This window comes from Borostomias antarcticus, assembly GCF_949987555.1.
Source record: "Borostomias antarcticus genome assembly, contig: scaffold_64, whole genome shotgun sequence".
NCBI classification, from domain to species: domain Eukaryota; kingdom Metazoa; phylum Chordata; class Actinopteri; order Stomiiformes; family Stomiidae; genus Borostomias; species Borostomias antarcticus.
The window spans coordinates 1,266,561-1,275,252 of record NW_028176396.1 but is presented as its reverse complement, the minus strand read 5'-3'; positions in this window follow the sequence as shown (position 1 = coordinate 1,275,252).

Below are 8,692 nucleotides of genomic sequence, written 5' to 3'. Positions count from 1 at the left end.
GGTGGTCCCGTGGTACTGTCGTGCTTTCCCCCATCTTAGCAGCTTCCAGATTCGAAACATGCGACGACACCGCCCTCACCTCTCTGCGCTCTTCTAGACGTCCCTGGAGGGTCCAGCCCTGCTTGAAATGGTGTTGTCAGCTCCAGGATTATGCTTGGTACAAACGCTATGCTTGGTACAAACGCTACTCAATTCCAAATGATGTACCCGGTCTTCTTCACCTGCAATGGCAATGGGCCTGAGGGCTTTTTTCTTTGTGTGTGAGTGTTATCCTAACCTGTTTTGTTTTGATGCATGGTGATCTTTGGATGAAACAGAGCTCTCTTGTTTTTAAGATGAAATTCGTCCGATCAATTTAAATCAAGCAAGCAATGGAATCAACCAATTTAGGTCCAAAACCAAAGTTCCCTTAGACTGTGCTCCGCCGCGTAGGGCTTTATAATGCCCGTCCTCGACAAAGTCCCCAGGGGACGGTGTGGGTGTCCTCCCATCCCCCACAGAGAAGATTGCAGAGGATCCTTGGCATGTTCCAATTCCCGCATTGGTTCCAATTCTTTCATGTCTTGGGAGGGGCTAGGGAATCATCAGCGGATGGGGGAGGGGACGGGAGCGTACAGCCTCCTCCCTCCCCCGCCTGGTGGTCCCGTGGTACTGTCGTGCTTTCCCCCATCTTAGCAGCTTCCAGATTCGAAACATGCGACGACACCGCCCTCACCTCTCTGCGCTCTTCTAGACGTCCCTGGAGGGTCCAGCCCTGCTTGAAATGGTGTTGTCAGCTCCAGGATTATGCTTGGTACAAACGCTATGCTTGGTACAAACGCTACTCAATTCCAAATGATGTACCCGGTCTTCTTCACCTGCAATGGCAATGGGCCTGAGGGCTTTTTTCTTTGTGTGTGAGTGTTATCCTAACCTGTTTTGTTTTGATGCATGGTGATCTTTGGATGAAACAGAGCTCTCTTGTTTTTAAGATGAAATTCGTCCGATCAATTTAAATCAAGCAAGCAATGGAATCAACCAATTTAGGTCCAAAACCAAAGTTCCCTTAGACTGTGCTCCGCCGCGTAGGGCTTTATAATGCCCGTCCTCGACAAAGTCCCCAGGGGACGGTGTGGGTGTCCTCCCATCCCCCACAGAGAAGATTGCAGAGGATCCTTGGCATGTTCCAATTCCCGCATTGGTTCCAATTCTTTCATGTCTTGGGAGGGGCTAGGGAATCATCAGCGGATGGGGGAGGGGACGGGAGCGTACAGCCTCCTCCCTCCCCCGCCTGGTGGTCCCGTGGTACTGTCGTGCTTTCCCCCATCTTAGCAGCTTCCAGATTCGAAACACGCGACGACACCGCCCTCACCTCTCTGCGCTCTTCTAGATGTCCCTGGAGGGTCCAGCCCTGCTTGAAATGGTGTTGTCAGCTCCAGGATTATGCTTGGTACAAACGCTACTCAATTCCAAATGATGGACCCGGTCTTCTTCACCTGCAATGGCAATGGGCCTGAGGGCTTTTTTCTTTGTGTGTGTGTCATCCTAACCTGTTTTGATGCATGGTGATCTTTGGATGAAACAGAGCTCTCTTGTTTTTAAGATGAAATTCGTCCGATCAATTTCAATCAAGCAAGCAATGGAATCAACCAATTTAGGTCCAAAACCAAAGTTCCCTTAGACTGTGCTCCGCCGCGTAGGGCTTTATAATGCCCGTCCTCAACAAAGTCCCCAGGGGACGGTGTGGGTGTCCTCCCATCCCCCACAGAGAAGATTGCAGAGGATCCTGACGAGCCAGACCTGCTCAATCTTCTGGGTCTCAGCGTTCCAATTCCCCACTGACTTTGGAACTCCCCAAAAAAGCGGAGCGCTTCACGGATTTGCGTGTCATCCTTTCGCAGGGGCCATGCTAATCTTCTCTGTATCGATCCAATTTTAGTATATGTGCTGCCGTGGCAAGCACAAGAGCCCCACCGGGCGCTCGCCCCTTTATAACGCCCGTCCTCGTCAAAGTCCCCAGGGGACGGTGTGGGTGTCCTCCCATCCCCCACAGAGAAGATTGCAGAGGGGTTCCAATTCTTTCATGTCTTGGGAGGGGCTAGGGAATCATCAGCGGATGGGGGAGGGGACGGGAGCGTACAGCCTCCTCCCTCCCCCGCCTGGTGGTCCCGTGGTACTGTCGTGCTTTCCCCCATCTTAGCAGCTTCCAGATTCGAAACATGCGACGACACCGCCCTCACCTCTCTGCGCTCTTCTAGACGTCCCTGGAGGGTCCAGCCCTGCTTGAAATGGTGTTGTCAGCTCCAGGATTATGCTTGGTACAAACGCTATGCTTGGTACAAACGCTACTCAATTCCAAATGATGTACCCGGTCTTCTTCACCTGCAATGGCAATGGGCCTGAGGGCTTTTTTCTTTGTGTGTGAGTGTTATCCTAACCTGTTTTGTTTTGATGCATGGTGATCTTTGGATGAAACAGAGCTCTCTTGTTTTTAAGATGAAATTCGTCCGATCAATTTAAATCAAGCAAGCAATGGAATCAACCAATTTAGGTCCAAAACCAAAGTTCCCTTAGACTGTGCTCCGCCGCGTAGGGCTTTATAATGCCCGTCCTCGACAAAGTCCCCAGGGGACGGTGTGGGTGTCCTCCCATCCCCCACAGAGAAGATTGCAGAGGATCCTTGGCATGTTCCAATTCCCGCATTGGTTCCAATTCTTTCATGTCTTGGGAGGGGCTAGGGAATCATCAGCGGATGGGGGAGGGGACGGGAGCGTACAGCCTCCTCCCTCCCCCGCCTGGTGGTCCCGTGGTACTGTCGTGCTTTCCCCCATCTTAGCAGCTTCCAGATTCGAAACATGCGACGACACCGCCCTCACCTCTCTGCGCTCTTCTAGACGTCCCTGGAGGGTCCAGCCCTGCTTGAAATGGTGTTGTCAGCTCCAGGATTATGCTTGGTACAAACGCTATGCTTGGTACAAACGCTACTCAATTCCAAATGATGTACCCGGTCTTCTTCACCTGCAATGGCAATGGGCCTGAGGGCTTTTTTCTTTGTGTGTGAGTGTTATCCTAACCTGTTTTGTTTTGATGCATGGTGATCTTTGGATGAAACAGAGCTCTCTTGTTTTTAAGATGAAATTCGTCCGATCAATTTAAATCAAGCAAGCAATGGAATCAACCAATTTAGGTCCAAAACCAAAGTTCCCTTAGACTGTGCTCCGCCGCGTAGGGCTTTATAATGCCCGTCCTCGACAAAGTCCCCAGGGGACGGTGTGGGTGTCCTCCCATCCCCCACAGAGAAGATTGCAGAGGATCCTTGGCATGTTCCAATTCCCGCATTGGTTCCAATTCTTTCATGTCTTGGGAGGGGCTAGGGAATCATCAGCGGATGGGGGAGGGGACGGGAGCGTACAGCCTCCTCCCTCCCCCGCCTGGTGGTCCCGTGGTACTGTCGTGCTTTCCCCCATCTTAGCAGCTTCCAGATTCGAAACACGCGACGACACCGCCCTCACCTCTCTGCGCTCTTCTAGATGTCCCTGGAGGGTCCAGCCCTGCTTGAAATGGTGTTGTCAGCTCCAGGATTATGCTTGGTACAAACGCTACTCAATTCCAAATGATGGACCCGGTCTTCTTCACCTGCAATGGCAATGGGCCTGAGGGCTTTTTTCTTTGTGTGTGTGTCATCCTAACCTGTTTTGATGCATGGTGATCTTTGGATGAAACAGAGCTCTCTTGTTTTTAAGATGAAATTCGTCCGATCAATTTCAATCAAGCAAGCAATGGAATCAACCAATTTAGGTCCAAAACCAAAGTTCCCTTAGACTGTGCTCCGCCGCGTAGGGCTTTATAATGCCCGTCCTCGACAAAGTCCCCAGGGGACGGTGTGGGTGTCCTCCCATCCCCCACAGAGAAGATTGCAGAGGATCCTGACGAGCCAGACCTGCTCAATCTTCTGGGTCTCAGCGTTCCAATTCCCCACTGACTTTGGAACTCCCCAAAAAAGCGGAGCGCTTCACGGATTTGCGTGTCATCCTTTCGCAGGGGCCATGCTAATCTTCTCTGTATCGATCCAATTTTAGTATATGTGCTGCCGTGGCAAGCACAAGAGCCCCACCGGGCGCTCGCCCCTTTATAACGCCCGTCCTCGTCAAAGTCCCCAGGGGACGGTGTGGGTGTCCTCCCATCCCCCACAGAGAAGATTGCAGAGGGGTTCCAATTCTTTCATGTCTTGGGAGGGGCTAGGGAATCATCAGCGGATGGGGGAGGGGACGGGAGCGTACAGCCTCCTCCCTCCCCCGCCTGGTGGTCCCGTGGTACTGTCGTGCTTTCCCCCATCTTAGCAGCTTCCAGATTCGAAACATGCGACGACACCGCCCTCACCTCTCTGCGCTCTTCTAGACGTCCCTGGAGGGTCCAGCCCTGCTTGAAATGGTGTTGTCAGCTCCAGGATTATGCTTGGTACAAACGCTATGCTTGGTACAAACGCTACTCAATTCCAAATGATGTACCCGGTCTTCTTCACCTGCAATGGCAATGGGCCTGAGGGCTTTTTTCTTTGTGTGTGAGTGTTATCCTAACCTGTTTTGTTTTGATGCATGGTGATCTTTGGATGAAACAGAGCTCTCTTGTTTTTAAGATGAAATTCGTCCGATCAATTTAAATCAAGCAAGCAATGGAATCAACCAATTTAGGTCCAAAACCAAAGTTCCCTTAGACTGTGCTCCGCCGCGTAGGGCTTTATAATGCCCGTCCTCGACAAAGTCCCCAGGGGACGGTGTGGGTGTCCTCCCATCCCCCACAGAGAAGATTGCAGAGGATCCTTGGCATGTTCCAATTCCCGCATTGGTTCCAATTCTTTCATGTCTTGGGAGGGGCTAGGGAATCATCAGCGGATGGGGGAGGGGACGGGAGCGTACAGCCTCCTCCCTCCCCCGCCTGGTGGTCCCGTGGTACTGTCGTGCTTTCCCCCATCTTAGCAGCTTCCAGATTCGAAACACGCGACGACACCGCCCTCACCTCTCTGCGCTCTTCTAGATGTCCCTGGAGGGTCCAGCCCTGCTTGAAATGGTGTTGTCAGCTCCAGGATTATGCTTGGTACAAACGCTACTCAATTCCAAATGATGGACCCGGTCTTCTTCACCTGCAATGGCAATGGGCCTGAGGGCTTTTTTCTTTGTGTGTGTGTCATCCTAACCTGTTTTGATGCATGGTGATCTTTGGATGAAACAGAGCTCTCTTGTTTTTAAGATGAAATTCGTCCGATCAATTTCAATCAAGCAAGCAATGGAATCAACCAATTTAGGTCCAAAACCAAAGTTCCCTTAGACTGTGCTCCGCCGCGTAGGGCTTTATAATGCCCGTCCTCGACAAAGTCCCCAGGGGACGGTGTGGGTGTCCTCCCATCCCCCACAGAGAAGATTGCAGAGGATCCTGACGAGCCAGACCTGCTCAATCTTCTGGGTCTCAGCGTTCCAATTCCCCACTGACTTTGGAACTCCCCAAAAAAGCGGAGCGCTTCACGGATTTGCGTGTCATCCTTTCGCAGGGGCCATGCTAATCTTCTCTGTATCGATCCAATTTTAGTATATGTGCTGCCGTGGCAAGCACAAGAGCCCCACCGGGCGCTCGCCCCTTTATAACGCCCGTCCTCGTCAAAGTCCCCAGGGGACGGTGTGGGTGTCCTCCCATCCCCCACAGAGAAGATTGCAGAGGGGTTCCAATTCTTTCATGTCTTGGGAGGGGCTAGGGAATCATCAGCGGATGGGGGAGGGGACGGGAGCGTACAGCCTCCTCCCTCCCCCGCCTGGTGGTCCCGTGGTACTGTCGTGCTTTCCCCCATCTTAGCAGCTTCCAGATTCGAAACATGCGACGACACCGCCCTCACCTCTCTGCGCTCTTCTAGACGTCCCTGGAGGGTCCAGCCCTGCTTGAAATGGTGTTGTCAGCTCCAGGATTATGCTTGGTACAAACGCTATGCTTGGTACAAACGCTACTCAATTCCAAATGATGTACCCGGTCTTCTTCACCTGCAATGGCAATGGGCCTGAGGGCTTTTTTCTTTGTGTGTGAGTGTTATCCTAACCTGTTTTGTTTTGATGCATGGTGATCTTTGGATGAAACAGAGCTCTCTTGTTTTTAAGATGAAATTCGTCCGATCAATTTAAATCAAGCAAGCAATGGAATCAACCAATTTAGGTCCAAAACCAAAGTTCCCTTAGACTGTGCTCCGCCGCGTAGGGCTTTATAATGCCCGTCCTCGACAAAGTCCCCAGGGGACGGTGTGGGTGTCCTCCCATCCCCCACAGAGAAGATTGCAGAGGATCCTTGGCATGTTCCAATTCCCGCATTGGTTCCAATTCTTTCATGTCTTGGGAGGGGCTAGGGAATCATCAGCGGATGGGGGAGGGGACGGGAGCGTACAGCCTCCTCCCTCCCCCGCCTGGTGGTCCCGTGGTACTGTCGTGCTTTCCCCCATCTTAGCAGCTTCCAGATTCGAAACACGCGACGACACCGCCCTCACCTCTCTGCGCTCTTCTAGATGTCCCTGGAGGGTCCAGCCCTGCTTGAAATGGTGTTGTCAGCTCCAGGATTATGCTTGGTACAAACGCTATGCTTGGTACAAACGCTACTCAATTCCAAATGATGGACCCGGTCTTCTTCACCTGCAATGGCAATGGGCCTGAGGGCTTTTTTCTTTGTGTGTGAGTGTCATCCTAACCTGTTTTGATGCATGGTGATCTTTGGATGAAACAGAGCTCTCTTGTTTTTAAGATGAAATTCGTCCGATCAATTTAAATCAAGCAAGCAATGGAATCAACCAATTTAGGTCCAAAACCAAAGTTCCCTTAGACTGTGCTCCGCCGCGTAGGGCTTTATAATGCCCGTCCTCGACAAAGTCCCCAGGGGACGGTGTGGGTGTCCTCCCATCCCCCACAGAGAAGATTGCAGAGGATCCTTGGCATGTTCCAATTCCCGCATTGGTTCCAATTCTTTCATGTCTTGGGAGGGGCTAGGGAATCATCAGCGGATGGGGGAGGGGACGGGAGCGTACAGCCTCCTCCCTCCCCCGCCTGGTGGTCCCGTGGTACTGTCGTGCTTTCCCCCATCTTAGCAGCTTCCAGATTCGAAACACGCGACGACACCGCCCTCACCTCTCTGCGCTCTTCTAGATGTCCCTGGAGGGTCCAGCCCTGCTTGAAATGGTGTTGTCAGCTCCAGGATTATGCTTGGTACAAACGCTATGCTTGGTACAAACGCTACTCAATTCCAAATGATGGACCCGGTCTTCTTCACCTGCAATGGCAATGGGCCTGAGGGCTTTTTTCTTTGTGTGTGAGTGTCATCCTAACCTGTTTTGATGCATGGTGATCTTTGGATGAAACAGAGCTCTCTTGTTTTTAAGATGAAATTCGTCCGATCAATTTCAATCAAGCAAGCAATGGAATCAACCAATTTAGGTCCAAAACCAAAGTTCCCTTAGACTGTGCTCCGCCGCGTAGGGCTTTATAATGCCCGTCCTCGACAAAGTCCCCAGGGGACGGTGTGGGTGTCCTCCCATCCCCCACAGAGAAGATTGCAGAGGATCCTGACGAGAGGGGCCATGCTAATCTTTTCTGTATCGATCCAATTTTAGTATATGTGCTGCCATGGCAAGCACAAGAGCCCCACCGGGCGCTCGCCCCTTTATAACGCCCGTCCTCGTCAAAGTCCCCAGGGGACGGTGTGGGTGTCCTCCCATCCCCCACAGAGAAGATTGCAGAGGGGTTCCAATTCTTTCATGTCTTGGGAGGGGCTAGGGAATCATCAGCGGATGGGGGAGGGGACGGGAGCGTACAGCCTCCTCCCTCCCCCGCCTGGTGGTCCCGTGGTACTGTCGTGCTTTCCCCCATCTTAGCAGCTTCCAGATTCGAAACATGCGACGACACCGCCCTCACCTCTCTGCGCTCTTCTAGACGTCCCTGGAGGGTCCAGCCCTGCTTGAAATGGTGTTGTCAGCTCCAGGATTATGCTTGGTACAAACGCTATGCTTGGTACAAACGCTACTCAATTCCAAATGATGTACCCGGTCTTCTTCACCTGCAATGGCAATGGGCCTGAGGGCTTTTTTCTTTGTGTGTGAGTGTTATCCTAACCTGTTTTGTTTTGATGCATGGTGATCTTTGGATGAAACAGAGCTCTCTTGTTTTTAAGATGAAATTCGTCCGATCAATTTAAATCAAGCAAGCAATGGAATCAACCAATTTAGGTCCAAAACCAAAGTTCCCTTAGACTGTGCTCCGCCGCGTAGGGCTTTATAATGCCCGTCCTCGACAAAGTCCCCAGGGGACGGTGTGGGTGTCCTCCCATCCCCCACAGAGAAGATTGCAGAGGATCCTTGGCATGTTCCAATTCCCGCATTGGTTCCAATTCTTTCATGTCTTGGGAGGGGCTAGGGAATCATCAGCGGATGGGGGAGGGGACGGGAGCGTACAGCCTCCTCCCTCCCCCGCCTGGTGGTCCCGTGGTACTGTCGTGCTTTCCCCCATCTTAGCAGCTTCCAGATTCGAAACACGCGACGACACCGCCCTCACCTCTCTGCGCTCTTCTAGATGTCCCTGGAGGGTCCAGCCCTGCTTGAAATGGTGTTGTCAGCTCCAGGATTATGCTTGGTACAAACGCTATGCTTGGTACAAACGCTACTCAATTCCAAATGATGGACCCGGTCTTCTTCACC